The sequence below is a fragment of the Pollicipes pollicipes genome, unplaced genomic scaffold, assembly GCF_011947565.3.
Source record: "Pollicipes pollicipes isolate AB1234 unplaced genomic scaffold, Ppol_2.1 Scaffold_5724;HRSCAF=6776_pilon_pilon_pilon, whole genome shotgun sequence".
NCBI classification, from domain to species: domain Eukaryota; kingdom Metazoa; phylum Arthropoda; class Thecostraca; order Pollicipedomorpha; family Pollicipedidae; genus Pollicipes; species Pollicipes pollicipes.
The window spans coordinates 6,680,155-6,699,083 of NW_023596746.1; the positions used below are offsets into that span (position 1 = coordinate 6,680,155).

The 18,929-nt window shown below is 58.6% G+C and overlaps 1 pseudogene; it reads right to left on the reverse strand.

Annotated features, from left to right (window-relative positions):
• Positions 1-1,120: 1,120 nt before the first annotated feature.
• The window catches only part of LOC119102384 (chondroitin sulfate synthase 1-like), a 58,580-nt pseudogene continuing 40,771 nt past the window's right edge, over positions 1,121-18,929 (reverse strand).

Here is an 18,929-nt window from a genome sequence, read left to right on the forward strand (position 1 = left end):
TTCGGCCCGGCGCGTGTGTAGCACTCATACGGTAAATGCTCCGCGCCTCAGCGGTCTCAACACTATCGACATCACACAGCATGGGTCACCAAAGTCCCGTCTCTTGCGGTTAAGTCATCGACCTCGAGGAAAGGCCACCCTATCCTTTTCAAAGCAGAGCTGGCTCGATTTTACTCCAGCCTACAGCTAAGCACTAATATTAATTCGTTTGCAGCTCAGATTTGCTTGCAAAGCACCGAATTAACGTCAGCAGGCTAACAGCACCATTGGTAAATTATGAACAAACCAGGGCGCAGCAAGGAATGAGAACTCCTGAACTCAGAGGGAACTCACAAAAACAAGCATTTTGACACCCCTGCCCCCAAAGGCCGAATGACCTAGGAAGTGACCATGACTTTCTAAACACTTAGCCCCATCCAGCAGAACGTAGCATTGAGTAACAAAACATGACCCGAGTCTAAAAACGTGCACACAACCACAAAAATAAACCGCACAAAATTCCGGTACACAGTCGAGAGAGCTGGAAAAACGAAGCCCCTTTAAGACAAAGAATCCATGACATGTCCCCACCATACAGACGGGCTGAAAAGGATGTATATGTACATAAGCTAGAACGATGTTACACTCAAAAGTAAGACATGAGCATGGGTCCACCAAACCCCGGCAAGAGTGATGAGGAAACATTGCATAGGAAAAAACACTTACGGCGAATAGCAATGACCATGTCCCTCCCTCAGCCGTCAAACCTTGAGCGCCAGTATCAAACTGGAAACATACCGGCTGGTGAGGAGAAACACGGCACCAACATGGCACCCGCTCCCGCGCGCACACCTAGCATCAGCGCCCCCTGGCATCGCCGGTGAGGAGTGAGGTGAGCAGCCACTGCTCCGCTGGCAGCCGGAAAGACCCTTCCACCGCGACCAGCACCGCGCCCGCGTCCCAGCGAGTCGTCGCAGTCTTGGCACCTCGATTCAGTAAGCTCCACGTTTCCAGAGCAGCCTGCAGTCCGCACCCCGACAATAAATAACCGGCGGCCCGCGCGCCGCGTTCGCAGCTCCAGTCCGTATCACAGTGGGACGCTCCGCGCCCCGGGCCGCTCCCGCACCTAGCCGCGCCGCACTCAGTGGCCGCTCGCCTTAGTCCGCGGCTTGAGCTCCTTCTTGGGCAGCGAGCGTGCGAACTGCAGCACGCGGTCGTCGCGGCACACCTGCCAGGCGAGGTGGGGCTGGCTCGCGGCGAACGAGTTGAGCGTGCCCTTGCACATGACCGTCTGGTCAGCCGGCAAGTCGCTGGCGCACACGATCGGGTGGTGCACGTGCACCATGCCCGGCTCGGCCGAGCGCATCAGTGTGTAGTTGCGCGGGTGCTTGAGCACGCGATCGACGAAGTCGACGTCCTCCTTGCCCCAGCCGTGGATCTCCTGGTTGAGGCCGCCCACTTCCTTGAGGTCGGCACGGAACAGCGCAGCGATGCCGAAGCCGTAGTAGCGGAACTTGCCGCGCCGCTCGTCCACAGGCGGCGTGTCGGCCGGCACCTCATCAGGCTGCAGGGTGGCCGGGTCGTACTGGCTGAACACCACCGGAAGTACACCTGACGGGGACGGTCAGGTCAGGTCAGGCCACGACCCACGGCAAACGGGCGGCCCCGGGTAGGCTTGATCAGACAACGCCGGAATCACGACAAGCCAAGACGACGTTTGAGCCACAGCTCGGGGCAAATGACCGCTGATTTAAACAGCGAGCAAAACTTCAGTCGGCGCGTGGTGGTGTGACGCACGTAATACCTGAGCCAGGGTGCCATCCTTTTGGGGTGTACAACAGGGTGCGACATCGCGCTCTGATTAATTTCAGCATCCTCCGCGAATAACTACCACAGCGGCACCGCAGAAGTACCGCACTTTCACCACAACGCAGCAGCGACGGAAGGTCTCGCCAGCGGCGACACTGCCGACTCCAGACGCTGGCGACGCCGCCGCGCTCCGCACCTGCTTGCCCTTGATGACCGATTGGCGGACGGCGTCCACGGCGTCATGGTCGAACAGCACGTCCACGTCCATGAAGAGGATGAGGTCGTCGTCGGTGAGCAGGCTGGCGCCCAGCATCAGCGACGAGGCGCGGTCGAAGGGTCGGCTCGAGGGCACGATCGAGATGGCGTTGGCGTAGCGCGTCTGCATCGCCTGTAGCCGCGCCACCGTGGCGTTCCGCACGTCCTGGAAACGAGCCGCATCACGCCGTGACTCGACTGTAATCCGCGGCGGCGCAGCCACGCAGCGCCGGCGCGACGGAGGGCGCAGCCTTCGCCTTGAGCTAGATATATAATTGGTGAAGACGGTTAGCGATGCGCAGTTGAACACGCTATCCTGAACAGTTTATGGTCGTTGAGGTAGGTAACAGCCCAATTAATCTCAATCACAGTGCGAGCACGATTGGTCCCAGGTGTAAAGCCATTTGAAGGTGTAGATGCCATCTTTTTTTATATTTTCTGATGGCGAAGACTGCTGGAACGGATTCAGTGGTCGCTCCTCACCTCAGGCACAGCGTTCTCGTGGAAGACGAAGATGACTCGGATGCCGTCCAGTCCCACCCTCTCCAGGTTGTCGCAGAAGCGCTGGAACTGCTTAACCTTTCCAGAGACGGCCACGACGACGTTCACCACAATAGACGAGTCTTGTCGCGGAACGCTGCGCGCCTGGCGGACGGACACGAAAACTCTAGTTACACCACCGGCCGAAGCATGGCGCACACACATCCGTGTTTCTATGCCAACGCAGCGTCGAAAAAGGAGAAAACCACAGCAGCACAAAAACACACCGCAGGCGCACTCGACCCCAATCCGGGGCCGTGAGGCTCGCTTCGTCTAACAATCGACCAGACGCCAGCAATTAACGGGGCCCATCGCCCGTCGCCCTGCGCTGAGCTCCCGCGCCGGCCCGGGTCGTACCTCGGGCATGCCGAACGCCTGCTGCAGGTAGGCGTGTCGGCGCACAGTCTGCACCACCCGCTTGCCGCGGAACCGGATGTACTTGAGCACCAGATCGAGCACCATATCCACGCCGTTCAGCGGGTCCACGCGGTGGTAGCCGTAGTTGAGCTCCTGCAGACTCAGGCTGCGTCCCCGCTCCTGCGAACGGGTGGACATCGGTCACCGGAGGCCGTGTCATCGGCGCCGGCGGGCCGAGCGTCTTCGGACCGCCCTCCGGTCCCCGGCGGCTCTTCGGCCCGCCCCTGACGCCGTCACCGGCCCGGGTCAAGCCGACGGCGCCCGCCTCGGCCCTGGTCGGGGACAGGCAGACGGCGGCGGTGCTGGGTCGGCGCCGCCGCTGTCTCTCGGAAGGGGAGCTGTCGGCACGCAGTGACAGTGCGATTGTCAGCGGCGCGTGCAGCGCTGCAGCTGCAGGGAGCCGTTGACACAGTCACGGAGCCCCTCCCCCTTCCCCTTCAGACCCTCCTTCCGGTGCTGGTGCTGGTGCTGGTGCTGGTGGTGGTGGAGGGTGGAGAGTTGGCTGCAGAACTGTGGCCGGATGCCGGGAAACAAACACGCACCGTCCAACTCGCCAGCTGATCAGTAGCAGACGTGTTCACCAGGCGCCTCGCCATCTCGCCCAAGTTGACCATCAAACCGGAAGTACGAAGACATAGTAACTGAAATCTATCATCAGATAAAACTCGAAAACAATGACATTTTCACCTGTCGCCGCTCGGGGGTTTTCGCCATCCATGACAGCCCGGGCAATACTTATACCCACTGTGATCTCACGACCTAATAATCGGAAACTGAAGCACGTATCGATTGTCTCGCATTGTCATCCATAAATCAGTAAGTTTATTTAAAGCCTCCAAACACACAGACTGGTGAAAACTTTAGTCAATGGCGTCACATCTCTGTGACCTGACAAAACATCAAAACATGCTGCTGTCAGGATCTGCCAGGTTGACCTGCCACGCCAAATTAGGCCGTCAAGTCCATTTTACAGCCACCCCAACTTTGATGAGTCAGCATATGGCCGTCTGGAAGCTATATCTGAAGAACAGAATGGGTCATTCTTCACCGGCTCAGTTGGTCGCGGTTCAGTGGCTCTGTGATCGTGCTCCACGCACGTAATAACTATTTGGTTGAACTATCTCGCTTCTTAAAGGCCGTACAGCATAACATAACTTAAACTAAGTAATCCGATTGAATAATTGATATAATGAGGTAAGGCCTGGCAGTCTATGTCATCACTTAGGGGTTCCTACACTCAACTTAAGTCAGTTTCCTATCTGCTCTGAGCTTACCAGCGTGTCGACTGCGACTTATTTCCCAAAATAACTATCCACGCCACGGCTTAGCCCGCCCGCTGAAGCGTCTGTCATAGTTGGCACCAACTCCGGTCGGATGCTCAGGCCGGATAACATGCGCTGGCTCATTGGCTCGTGCAATCCGCTGCGACTTCTCAAGGAGCCGCGGACAGCTGGATGTTGCCGCGGTTTACGATTCGCAGCCCCAAGAAGAAAAAGCGGTGGCATTATGACACAACGGGTTTCTGTTCAAAGGCAGTCTCGGGTCCACATTGATCAGCCTATTTCAACAGAGCGGGCCAGCACAGCCTCAGAGTGGAGTGGAATGTATCGTCCGAACGAGACATTCCGGACAGGCGGCGGACTAGAGTGCGAATCCTCAGGCGAAGGACACGCATCGCTCTCGATAATCCGGTCATCACGATGATCTCGGCACCAATGGGGAGGGCCCGACTGCTGTATGGGCACTTCCATCGAGTCGATGCCGGGCAAGTACGGCGTGCGTGCACCAACCCTGGGACCGACACACACCTGACGGCCGATGACATCGCTTAAGGAACGCGAAGCACGACCGCACCGAAGTGCCATGCTTTTACATGGCTTCGTGACCGACAGCACGGGCGACAGCAGCACAGCGCAGAGCCCGGAAGCCGTTACGAGAGCAAGCCATTTATCACGACAAACACCTGCAGTTCTGGTAATAATCGTCCCCGGCTCGCTGCGGCGTAACGGTGCACGCGGGGACCCGGAGCCTCCCAGCCCTATCCGGAGCCTCCGGTCGGCTGGCTGACAGCTGGGTCCACACCCCGCCCACGGTACCCGAGTCACACTGGTGACCCCTGAACGACACAGGGTGCGACGCATATGTGGCGCACTGGGAGTTCAGAGAGATCTGCACTTCACGGAGCACGGCTTGACTTGAGTTTGGCAATGTTCGGTGCTTGATGTGATGCGTCCTCAGCTCCGCGGTAAGATCGTGCGTTAGAAGCACTGCGTGCCTGGTGGAGCCCCGTCCGCACAACTTCGCGACGCCGGCGTACCAGGCGACACGACTCCCAAATCCCTAGTGTGATCGCGTCTCAAGGACAGGCCCCGGATACGAACTCCGACGCGACACGTCGTGTCCCCGTGCAGTGTCCCCATGCTTATATGAAGTGTCTTCAGGCCTGCCCGGGATGTATCGCTCCTCCATACACTCACCTCCGAAAAGACACATTCATTGATGGCTTGCAGCCCACACCGCTCCCATGTCTCGCCAGGGCCACAGGCTCCGAATGGAACAGCCAGGCACGCCACCGCGGCCAACACGAAGAGGGCTGGCGCTGCTTCGCATACAACGCAGGCATCCGTGACCGACAGCCAATTCCACGCGCAGGTGGGGGCTCCCGGGGCAGGCACGCGAACTGAAAGCGCGGCCAGCACAGCCGAGAGTGACAGCACGCGGTCCCGCGTGATCCGCACCCGAGCGAACGGCAGCACGTAGGCCGCGGTGACCTGTGCCTGCGGGAACGACAGCATGCGGTCCCGCGATCGTACCTGCGGGAACGACAGCATGCGGTCCCGCGATCGTATCCGCGGGAACGACAGCATGCAGCCCCGCGATCGTACCTGCGAAAACGACAGCATGCAGTCCCGCGATCGTACCTGCGGGAACGACAGCATGCAGCCCCGCGATCGTACCTGCGGGAACGACAGCATGCAGCCCCGCGATCGTACCTGCGGGAACGACAGCATGCAGTCCCGCGATCGTACCTGCGAGAACGACAGCATGTAGTCCATGAGGGAGCTGGTGGCGTCCCGCACGCCCTCGCGCAGGTGGAAGGCGGCGTAGACGCGCGGGTCCATCGTCTTCTCCGAGTGCAGCATGAAGTGAGAGCCGATGTGGGACCAGGCGACCGCCTGTTCCGGTTCCGTCACCGGCAGCTTGGAGAGCATCGGCGGTGACCCTGTGGCGGATGACGGCGTCGGGTCAGCGGTGTCGCCGCGGGGCATCGGCGGGCAGAGACTGCGCCCTGGGGCGACGGCCCCAGGGCGCCCCGTCCGTGGACGCTGACAGCAGCGCTGCATTGCCGACTCGGGCTGCCGACATGAGTCAGCGCCCCAAAGTTGCGCTATGCTGCGGGCAGGCTGCGGAATGTATGAATAGTATGAATACTCGCGGGGGTTTACGACGCACGCCACGTCTCGAGCCATGCAAGGTAGGCCACTCAGCGTACCGATCGCAGCAGACCACGTCGAAACTCAGCCGGTGAATCCAAGGCCCGCACTCTGGCCGATGTGAGACAGGCGTCGCATTCGGCGACTGACCCACGACTTCCATCGATTGTGAGCGATTCTAAAAGGGTATAGCCTTCAGCCGGCTGCTAGCTTACAGAGTTGATGCAAGGGAACGAGACCAGGGGAGAAATCTGTCGCCAATATATTACACACATCGCATAACGACTCTCAACGAAGCGATGTTCTCGCTTTCTTGGAGGAAGAAACGTATCACGTCAATGTCACATGACAGCATTCGTTTCGTACCGTATCGAAGCCCTGAACTGGTATGACACCATTACGTCCCACAGCCTTTGATCACGTCAATTCGTCACCCCTGTCGCAAGCGACAAAGAAGATCGCCACGGGAAAGAAACCGCAAGCTATTTCCGTTTACAATGGCCTCGCCTGGCGTCCGCAGCACCCGTCTGGAGCTCCGCGTTTTTCGGCGCCCGTCTGATGAGAGCTAAATTAGAGATTGGTTCAAACAAGGAGGGCGGCCGCGCCGTGCAAGGCCACAATCCGGCACAAAACATCGTCTGCGCCGATTTCACTGAACTCAGGCGCGAGCCGGAGCGGCCGGAGGGGCTGGAGATAGGCCTGTTGTACCGCTGGACCACCACTGGGTGGCCCGCTCGCGCCTGCTCGGCACTGGGGTCGCAGCCGCCGGGACATGAAGCGCGCTGCCATCGCCCGCTCAACCGTCGGGCACGAAAAACGCTACTTTTCTTTCACTATTTCACGGCGTTAAACTGGGTGGGCAAGCCGGGCGTCCGCACACGTTGGTGAATAGCAATGAGCCCGGTGCGATGGCATGGATAGTCGAGGAGTTGGCATACATTGTAAGCAAAGGGGAATGCGAAAGGATGTTTTGAATGAAAGGAATGTGAGATGGGTATTAGGCACATCCGCAAGGATAAGGTACAGTTCAGGGTGAAAATATGCGACTAGCGGCTCATCGCCCATGGGTGCCAAGTTTCAGCGATCGACAAGAATGCACAACGCTACACTTTGCAGGTTTAGGAAAATGCTACGTTAAAAAACATTATGAATGGTTGACATGAACTTTGTTCACTGCTTTTTTCGCTGCCCCTGTCACATTGCCGTCGGGTCGCCGCCTTCACCCCGCTGACTTAGATTTGTTGTCCTCATTTGTAGGAATACAATTCCATTTCATGTCGGTTCACGCAAACTTTTTCATCAGTACTTTTTGAATTCACCACCCCGTCACACGAGACTGAAATGCATTGCTCATGTGCGCACGACTGGCGATAAGTTTGATGAAATGACACCAAGGAAATCAGGCGACAGCTTGCATTGCCTACAAAAAAGGCGAAACTGCTCTTCGATAAGGTCTCAGCTCATTGCTTCTTCCTCACCCTAGCCACATTTGCACTGTCAAATTTTGCGGTTTTGAAACAGTAATACTGAAGAGCAAGCCTGAAATACCGTCATCAGCAGACACGCACTCGCACCCTCACCGACTTGTCGAGCTTTTTGCCAGCCCACAGAACGCTACAATGCTAAGAATAGGTCCTAAGGAACTCGTCAAATGCTTACAATGTTGCGTAACGAGCATATCACACATTCAAAGACAATAATTCGCTCTGCAGCTGCATTCCGGCTGCTGAGCGCTGGGACTCCCTACCAAAGGTGTGAAGGCGGACGGGGATGCCAATTTTGATGTCCACTCTTTCCATGCATCGCCATAGCGTTGAATGTTGAACAATCTTAAAAAGTGTGGGGGGGGGGGGGGGCGGGAGGCACCATCCGCCTCCAGTTCTTACGCACATGCCCTGCATGTCTAGCCACTAGCGGTCCATATTCGCTGCCTGATACTCTGCTTTCTAATGCATGTGTGCACTAGTACACGCTGGCTCATGCTGAAATGAAAGATGCTGCAGGAATGCACCACCTATCACCACCCACGGTGATGGCAAATGAATGTTTTCGTAACATGATACCATGCCTGTTAGCATGGATCAGGCACAGAGCGGCACCGAAAGCGAAATAAAGCCATAGCTTACCAAATTTGCATAGGGAAAATTAGTTCCAAAGTGTAAGTGCACAATCAAAAGAAGTCTCTTTTGTGTTTGAGTGTGACACGTCATTTCAATTTCGGTAAGTGATTAGGACTCCTGATCGGGTGAAGATCAGTTGTTCCGTCCCAAGCGATGGGAAAAAATTGGCGACTAGTTCAGCAGTGAGCGGCTTTTTACATCAGCACCCAACAGGTTTTCTTAACAAGGTACCACAGTACGACGCAGAACATTAAAATATGCAGACGCTCCATTGAAGCTTCCACACTAAGGCCTACACGGCATTGCTTAAACTCGTGACTGACTGCTAAGTTTGCTATGACTGAACCACATTCCATCCGTCTTTCCTGAATAACACACACCGTACGTCTGGACCCGTCTGTGAAGTCTGGTCCGTCCCTGGCGTCTGACGTCATCACGCGAGGGCCGATGACGCCTGCGTTGACAACCCGCTCGCGTGTCGCGCGCGGCGGCGAGACGCGCTCCGTTCGGAGGGGCCCTGAGCGGCGCGCTCGCCGCGCACCAAGGTCCACCCCGCCGGGCGACCGGCCCCGAAATAGCTATCGGGGCATGTATCGAAGCAGCGACGCGCCGGTCCGCTGCAGGCCCAGCGGCGCCGGTCAGGGGTGTCTCGAGCGGCGCGGGTGCGCGTCAGCCGAGGCGAGTCCAGCGCGCCGCTCTCACCGTCCGTGGGAGGTCGTCACATGTAGGCACACGATGTCGTGTCGGAGTTGGGGAGAGGAAACTGTTGCGGCGCGTCCATGCATCAATATCAGGTCAAGTCGGTCCATACCGCCTCGTGGTTGCTAGCGTCACTTCGTTTCCAAGCCATGTTGTGCATCTGGAGAGGGTGCTCGCACACTGGAATTCAGGTCCGCTTTGCCCCGGCATTCCAGGCCAGGATTCTTATGCTGGGGCGATCATGACTCTGCCAGGGCACTGTGACAGATGACCGTTCCCCACGGACCGGGGCCGAGGCCGGCGCCAGCGTCGTTCGTGACGTCAGGCGCAGCAGCGTCTGGGTACTGAATGATACCCCGCCTGGGGCCATGCCCAGCCTGGCCCGCCCACGGTTGGCCGTTTCCGGCAGCGCCGTCAACAAACGGAGCTCGAGCCACGGCCCGGCGGTGGCAGGGTTCACAGGCCGACGGCCCGCCGTCTGGCGATGCCGCGTCGGCGGCGGGGCAGAGCGAGCGCCGCTGCGGCGAGGGGCGGGGAGGGGGGGGGGGGAGGGAAGCACCCGGCGGGGCTGCGTTGGAAGGGTGTCGACATCGCCGACCAGCCACCCCGCCGACAGAGACACTCGAGGAGCCCGCTGCCAGACAGGGAAACGACTCTGCGGAGAGGGGCGAGCGATCCTCTCGGGCGGGGAGGGTGACTATGGTCAGCGTCTGCAGAATGGGTCGCGCGGGCCCTTCCCAGGTAGGGCAGTGTGAGATGACCATCGTGATTACATGAGCTACAGGGCGCGCCGACTACCCTGGTCATATGGCGCCCATGACATGGGCATCCTGTTGAGGGCAGGGCAGACGGCGCGCGTTAGTTTGCCGGGCGAGGCAGGCTGAGCTCATGCCATGACAGGGTGAAGTCAGAACGCACTGAGTAAGCTGGGGGCAGAGCCTAGTGAGCGGTGACCAAGCCTGGACAAGCTGGTCATAGGGCTGAGGGAGCTCTGAACGCGGCCGGGTGAGAGGGCTGTTTACAGGGGCGGCGGATGAGAGGGCTGCTGCCGAGGCGGCGGGTGAGAGCAGCTTACCGAGGCGGCGTGTGAGAGGGCTGAGCTCGCTCTGCTGTTCGGGCGGCGTGCTGCGCACCACCTGACGGTAGCGCTCCACCTTGTGACGCTGCTCCTCCTGCACCTGCTGGCTCTGCGGACACGCGGGCACGGACTCGGTCACGCCGCGCCACGCCACGTGCACGCAGTTCACTGCAACCGCCTCGGCCGCCGCCCACGGTCGGAGGAGGCGCTCAAGGCTGGCGTGTGGTGAAGCGTGGGCATTTACACAGGAAAGACGTCGCGCTGGGCGCGTACAAATGTTCACAACGATGTCTCGGCACGCCAAGGCCGAACAAATGAAAACAAAACCACTGCACGACGCGGTCATGCACGCGTGCATCCAAAGCATGGTGACAGTTTTAGAACAGGTTCTTTCCAGTAAGACATGGCCCGCGAAGGCGTCCGTTCAGAAGTCGGCTCCGGGACGCAGCGCCGCTTTGGCGACACGGGCTGTGACTCGGGCTGGTCTGACTCTGAGCCGGCTGATCTGACTCTGGGCCGGACTGTTCTGACTCTGGGCTGGACTGGCCTAGCTCTGAGCCGGGCTGATCTGGCTCTGCGCTGGGCTAGTCTAGCTCTGAACCGAGCCAGCCTAGCTCTGAGCCGGACTAGACTGGCTCTGAGCCGGGATGATCTGATTCTGGGCTGGGCTGATCTGGCTCTGCGCCGGGCTAGTCTGGCTCTGAGCCGGGCCGGTCTGGCACTGAGCTGGACTAGTCTTAACCTGGCACTGAGCCGGGCTATTCTTAACCTGGCACTGGGCCGGACTAGTCTTAATCTGGCACTGAGCGGGCTCTGAGCGGGCTCTGAGCCGAGCTGGTCTGACTCTGAGCCGGGCTGTTCTGGCTCTGAGCTGGGCCAGTCTAGCTCTGAGCCGAGCTGATCTGGCTGCACAGACTCTGAGCGAGCTCTGAGCCGGGCTGCTCTGGCTCTGAGCTGGGCCAGTCTAGCTCTGAGCCGAGCTGATCTGGCTGCACAGACTCTGAGCGGGCTCTGAGCCGGCTGCACAGGCTCTGAGCGCGCAGCACGCAGGCCGACTGACTGCGCGGCCGCCCGCTGCCAAGCTCCGGTGGTGCATCGCTCTCAACTGATCAATGGGTGACGACTGGCCACCAATCTGGATATCGGGCGAGCTGAGCACGAGTTTGCGCGACTGTCTGCGCTATCCACTAGCCTTCAACCAGGCGTATTAAATAGCGCGCCGACGAAGGGTCGCAGGAAGTTTATTGCACGCTGGGCGCCTTGCTCACAGAAGTCATCGCGGATAAGGATAATTACCTAAATCAAAAGCTGCTACTTCACTCGGCTGCTCGCACCCAGTGAGACACTCCTTTTAATTTGTACGCTAATCACAACGTGCACAACGCCCCTGGTACACAAGCATATCCGGGTTCGTCGCAGGTGGGAAACGTAAGCGAGTAATCAAGTTCCCGGGTGAAGACGCTTTGGGGCATGAACTGTAACGACGCAGGAGCTTGGACAAACACGACCTTGGCAGCTCCTAATTGCTGGGAATGCCACAAGCTGACAATGCGGACATCGGGGACAAAGGAAGTCGATATGGCGTAGAGAGGCCACAGATCAGTCACATCGCCAATTAGTCGTGGCGGACCGGCTGCCAACCGTTCGGAAGCACACACACACGCACACACATACACACGCATACGTACATACATACGAGAATTCGCAGGAGAGGGACGTTGGACGGTGGTTGGATGACGTCAGTAGAAAGCACGCATGGACGCGTTACAAAGTCGCGTCGTCAGGAAATCTCTCTTTTCTATTACGATAAACACGCTCCCCGAGACAGCCCACTTGTGAAAAGCGCGTGCGCTGACACAAAACGGAGTGGAACGTCGAGGCCACAATGTAATTAAACACAACACGCTGGCAGTTACCTAACAGAAGCGATGCTCATTACATATGCGGGCAAGGAAGGTGCACATGAAAACAGCGTTGTCTTTCTCAAAATAACCCCCCTATAAAGCTAATAATAAACAAAGCTTCATAATAAATTCCTTATAAAGCTTCAGCACAAGAACTCGTGCTGCCAAAAAAGGGAGGGAGGGAACAGGGCAGCCAAATGAGTACAAATCTGCACCTTTTTATGTTAATTAAGCTTGTTGCCTCTCATGCCGGTTGTTCCTTATTCCAGCACTTTATAGTACCCCATCATTGGGAAGACGACGACGCTTAAAAATAAAATGATATTACGGAGGTCCGTGTGGCTCAGAGATCAAAAGTGGCCACGAAATCTTAGCATAATAAACATACATATGTCCTTTACAAGAGACATGACAATGTATAACATATATTAACCTTGAAGGGGGTTGGAATTTACAGTCGGTAACTGAATTTCGTGCGTTGTTTTCTGTCCATGCTCCGGTTGTGAAAGACCGCACTCTGCAGCCACTACAGTCACATTCTGCAGCACGTATGTAGATGATATTGTTCACCACAAACGGCTGCAGAGAGCAGTCCTTTACAGCCAGAGTCTGGAGAAAAAACAACACAAAGTATTAACCTTGTGTTAATCGGCTATTCGGCTGGATCTGTAGTCATCAGTGAAGTTCACCTTCACCTGCAATTTTTTTGTCTCAAACGGCTGCACAACCCGCCGCAAAGGTCGTTGCCGGCTTTTCCGTCCCTTCTTTCGCAAGCACAGAGAAGACTTGGACGGTATGGGCCGCTGTGAGCCTTCGCGGCCTCCTCCTTGGCTGCTCGACGAGAAGCGTGCCATGATACCTGGCTGCCGCCTGGCTAGCAGGTGGTGCTTTGTGGCCACTCGGCCGCGGTGTGCGAGGCAGGAAGCAGGGCCAGTTTCTGTGCTCTGATTCTGGACGAGCGGCGGAGACGCCCCGGCGCTTTCGGCTCAAACACATGCCGTCAGCTCCGCGCTATAAACACCCGCAGATAAAATTGGTCAGAAGCTTTACACACAAATCTGACATGATGGTTATAAACATTCCTGCCCATGAGGAGCGCAACCGGGGGCGAGATCCGGCACGGCCATGACCCAGCCGTTGCCTCCAGGTCTGGTCCTGTCCGGTGTCAATGTATGTCCGAACGTTGCCTTCGGTCCGAGTGCCATTCAGCCCAGCCGTTCAGATTGGCGGAACAGTTGAACAAGCAAAGGCTTCAGTCCAGCCAGGTTCATACGATGTTTTCCTCGATGTAATGGGCAGCGGGTACACTCTAGATTTTCGCCGACCGCACGCATCGAATTGAGGAGTTTCATGCCGCGGGCTGAAAAAACCTCACACGGCAGAGACTGACGGACACCTCACGTCCCAGACTGACAGCCAATCTGAGGGACCGGCGGATGTCTGACACGAGAGACTGACGGAGATCCACGCACGAGAGCTGACAGCCAAGCCAGCGGAGCGGTCGGGGTTTTCACAGCCGGCCAGCCAAGAGGAGCTCTCCGCTGACACGCCGAGTTCATGTCCCGCTCCTGCTTGGATCGGCGGCGATTACGCAAAAAGGTGTCGCCCATGTATAACCACGCTAGCAACGTCTCCATGACACATTGAGCAGCGTACCCGCAAGCATTGGCACATCGTGGACATGTGCGGTGGCATCCCTCAAAGACAGGAGATATAGGTCGGTGTCAACCAGGTCACAAGCCCTGAGCCCAACGCGTGAGCCCAATACGAAATCATCGCGTCGTAGTTAAGGATAGCAAGCTTCCATAGTTCTATCATTAATTGGAATACGTCTCCATGACAACAGGCAGGCGATTTGTCCAACATCTCCATAGCAGTACCCGAACCGCCACTGCACCTCGCGCTCGAGTCAAGTCCCGCCGTCTCAAGGACTTCAGCCGCCTGATACGGCCATGCAGGCGTTGCAAAAATCGTCCTCTCGTGATTGGATGCCCCTTTTATCGTCGGGAGCTGTCCGACTGCGTCGAATTCCGAACCCGATGATGCGGGATTAGCCTGGAGCCACCGTCCTTGCTCTCACGGGTGCAGACTCGCCTGTGCCGGCCCCGCCGCCAGCACGCAACCTGCCAGCGAACGCCCCCTCCACAACGGGGCTTCATCCAGGACTCGGTCCGGCCTGGTAACGCTCTGTCCGTGTGTAAGCCTGCATGGATGGCTGACGTGAATTTCGCGCTGTCCGAGACGTGTGAATTGGGTGAATGTGGTGGATGATTCCATATCATCCTCGCGCTTTTCACCGAGCGCAGCACCGATGACCACGTACACCATCAAGGCAAACGAGCCCTCGACGGCTTTTCTGCGAGTGCTATACCCCGGGGCGACGTCAAAAGGCGGCAACGACGACGCGAGAAGGTGACCTCGGCAGCCTCTCGCGCGTCCGCATCGTGACAGTCCTGTCCCAGGGAGGCTCCCGCCGCCTCGGAAGATGTCGAGCAGGCACCCGACGGGACAGGAGAGGAGGGGGGTTTTAAGGCGTCGCACCGCACCGACGTAGGACACACCCCGTGAGTGCCACCGACACCGGACCAGGCGTCGGCCGTGATATCAAAACACCGTGACGACACCGGACCAGGCAAACATTAAATACCCAGACATTCGAGAACGATACGACATGCGACAAATGCAGAGTTTGGAGCGGCAGGGTACAATGGATTGACATGAGGAACGGAGTGAAAATGGAACAAGTTCCGACAGAAGAGTAGGCTAGCTTATTAGCATGCTAACTGAAACAAGAGCCAGATTGTCACATTTGGTATTTCGAACAACTATGCTAAGCTCAGTGTGCTCTCAACTTACGCAAGTGTTCCCAAGAAGACAGTGAGGTTATCTGGCCTGTAAGCGCTCGGTCATGCGAGCTTGTACGCACGATAGCCAGGGAAGGCGCAGGATTGTAACCGGCATTACCTGTCTTTGAAGGTGAACAGGCATGTGCAAGACCGGGCGAGATTCATTTGAAACTAGCGCAAAACAGGTGTTCCACTTAGCTTAAGCGACTGCTTTACGGTCGTTTAGTCTGAGCCTGCGCCCCGCCAGAAGAAAATCAAGATAAGCATGTGCTAATTTGCCCAAGCGTCCTTGAATTTGCAATCTCAAACCCTCAAAATTCGCCACCCTATGTGGAATGTCGGCACAAAAGGATGACAGATTACAAGCTCACAAGCGAACCGAAGGTGGTCGTAGGCGTCATGGCGTCCCATCCATGGATGACAAAAGACGAAAGGATCTCCAAAGATATAAATGCAAACAACGTGCTTTGGTTCGAAATGCTGTTCATTATCATGTTCCAAGGTCAACATTTCTGAGGCCAACTTATGGCACAAAAACCGGCAGCTGGAGCTACATGAATAACCAGCCTGCGATTCAGCGCTCACACGCCTGGCATACCCGTGAAGGCGACCTCTTCATCGACATTCAATGTTTAGCTCTGCCTTGCCAAACTATTCCCACGAGCCTTGGCTATCGGCCACAAAACACGCTTGAGAAGTTTGGCCCTGCGCTAATCGCACTTGTTCCAAGGATACCAGTGGCTTCAATCGGTAAACCAAGAGCCCCAGCGCGATACAAGGCACTCACAGATTCACGGGTCGGTCGTCGAACTCACCAGGAAGAAGTTGTGCAGCTTGTACAGCAGCGTGGGCACCTTGATCGGGTGCAGCGTCATGGCGGCCAGGATGTGACGGTACTTGAGCGAGCCGGAGAACGCTTCTGTGCCCTTCTGGTCGTGGTAGAATATCTCGCGCATCTGGAACGGTTAAAGACAATCAGATCAACATCCTGTCGCGACAACCGTAAAACAAGTTCCGTCTTTTCAACATTGATCGCATCTGAAGCGCCCCGAGCAGGCCAACTCGTTCGCGGACCAGCGGCCTGCGGCGGCCAGCGGGACAGGTCGGGACGTCATCCGAGCCTGGTGCGCGAGCCGGCCAGGGCGACCGCAACGGTCGCCTTGACCGGCATTCATCAGCGCATAGGTGTGCATCATCAGCGCTTCAAGAGCTCTGTCGGCGCGGGGCCGACAACCTGAGGCCAAATTGAGTACCGCTCGACGAATTCGAACCACACAATGGCCTGTTCATCAGCCCAAAATGAGACGATCAACGACGTCTATCACCAGTGGCTGCAGAAGGTGCGAGGGAGAAGCCGCCGCGCCTGCTTAACGGGACATCGGTCACGTGCTCACAGCCATAGAGATCTCGCGTGTCAGAGAGGCTCGACACTAGTCACCGACAGCTGGGCCGGTTGCGCGCGTCCGGCGTCGCCTCGAAGCGACTCGGGCCGCGCCGCCAGCCGCCGCCAGCGCTCCTCCCGCCCTCCGCGCCGGAGCCCATCCGCCGAGGCGTGCGACGCCGCCGCCGCGACGCCGCCGACGCACCGCCGAGAACGGCCCGCCGTTGGCGTCACCGCGCGAGGGCGAAACGCGGCGCCGGTTGCGTCATCGGCGGGAGGATGTCCCCACCTCCGCCTCGGCCGGCGCGGCCGTTACAAAAGCGCGGTAGCCGGCCGCTGGCGCTGCGGGCCTCCATTGTCGGCGCCACATTCCCTCTGCGAGTCGCCCGTTCGCGCCGGCCGCCGGCGGCCGTAATGAGAGCGTTCCCCGCGAAACCGTGCACGCCGTCCTGACTCACGGCCGACGTTCGCGGCGACCTTACTCGTTGCTCTCGAGGTCGGCGGGAGGGATATGGACGCACCGGCGCCTCGCGCGCCGTTCGTTGAACTTGAAGTGGCCATAAAGGTGGCGACCCGCGCCTGGCGCCGCCTGGCGCCGGCGCGGCGGCGCGCGCGTTTTCGCGGCCGCGCACAATTACACAGGTGACGAAATCCGACGGCGTGCGTTGACCTGGCGGGGCTCCGGCATGCGCCGTTCAGTTCCATGGCCGCCAGAGAGCGGCACATTCGGAAAAAACAACGCGCCAGGCTAATAGACGGGCACAGCGAGGGTCGGGTTAGTCATCAGACACGCCGCCGGGGAGGGCGCCGGCGTCGGGCCGCACAAAACGAGCCCCTCCGCTCGTCACAAGAGAGCCCGCCCGCCGGCCAACAGCTAACCACGCACAAGCGGCGGGGGAAGCTGACCTCCACTGACCTTGGGTTGCACGATCAGTTCGTTACGTTAGCCCTTAAACCAACAAGGATTCCAGAAATGACGACAAAAAAGGACAGCGGAAGGTCTGTATACAAGAGGCAAAAACCGGTTATGTGCGGGGAACGAGGCACGCTGGCGTCTGGGGTCTCAGTTCACCTACGGGGCGGCCAATACAGGAGCGTGCTGTCTGAACGCCGAGTTCTGTCTTTGGGACAACTGATGTCGGTATTATCACAGTATCTGCCGTCAGAGACCCGGCCTCTGGCGTCAGTGTGTCAGTACTCAGGAGCGCACGCATGTAATAGCTCCGGGACAGCACGTGACCAAATGCCGACAGAGAAACATTTCAAGTAGACATGCACAAATGAGAAAACAGGGAACATGTGATGTACTATGTCGCACTTAAATTGTGCGGGCGTGTGGCACACTTACTCGGTTTTCAGCGAAAAAGCTTGGGTCCCCCTCTGGCTTGGGTCCCCTCTGGCCCCCATTTTAAAATTTTGCGTGCGACCTATCAGAATGTCTCGTCGGGGATCTCAGGGCTGGCCATTTGAGCAACGGCATTGTTCGTCGCGCTGCCAGTTCCTCCCGTCAGAGCTTCAGAGCCTCCCGTCACGGCCTCACTTCCCGCCGCCAGGGCTTCGGTGCCGGCCGTCAGGGCCTCAGAGCCTCCCGTCACGGCCTCACTTCCCGTCGCCACGGCTTTAGTATCCGCCGCCGAGGCGTCAGAGCCTCCCGTCAGGGCCTCACTTCCCGCCGCCAGGGCTTCGGTGCCGGCCGTCAGGGCCTCAGAGCCTCCCGTCACGGCCTCACTTCCCGCCGCCACGGCTTTGGTATCCGCCGCCGAGGCCTCAGAGCCTCCCGTCACGGCCTCACTTCCCGTCGCCACGGCTTTGGTATCCGCCGCCGAGGCGTCAGAGCCTCGCGTCAGGGCCTCACTTTCCGTCGCCACGGCTTTAGTATCCGCCGCCGAGGCGTCAGAGCCTCCCGTCAGGGCCTCACTTCCCGCCGCAATGGCTTCGATACCCGCCGTCAGGGCGTCGGAGCTCCCGTCAGGGCCTAATTTCCCGCCGCCATGGCTTCGATACCCGCCGTCAGGACGTCAGAGCTCCCGCCAGGGCCTCACTTCCCACCACCAGGGCTTCGGTAGCCGCCGTCAGAGCGTCACTCCAGAGAGGCACCACCGGGGCGGGGGAGGGGGGGGGGGAGGGGCGCCACCGGGTGTCAATGTACAACCGACCGTAACGCTACTCGACAGGTGAGGTCAATGCCGGCTCGGCGTGCGACGCACAGCCGCGCTGGACACGGCGCATACCACGCCGGCCTCAAACGGGTTTCAGTCGCTCGGCGAAATTCCGCCGTCAAATCGGCAGGCGGAAGACACGCGCAGCTCCGCGGACTGTGCGTCATGTCGCAACCTGGGCTGCGTCCTGGAGTGGCGGGGTCCCGGAGTGGCGGAGGCCTGGAGTGGCGGGGCCCGGAGTGGCGGGCCCGGAGTGGCGGGGCCGGAGTGGCGGGGCCCGGAGTGGCGGGGCCGGAGTGGCGGGGGCT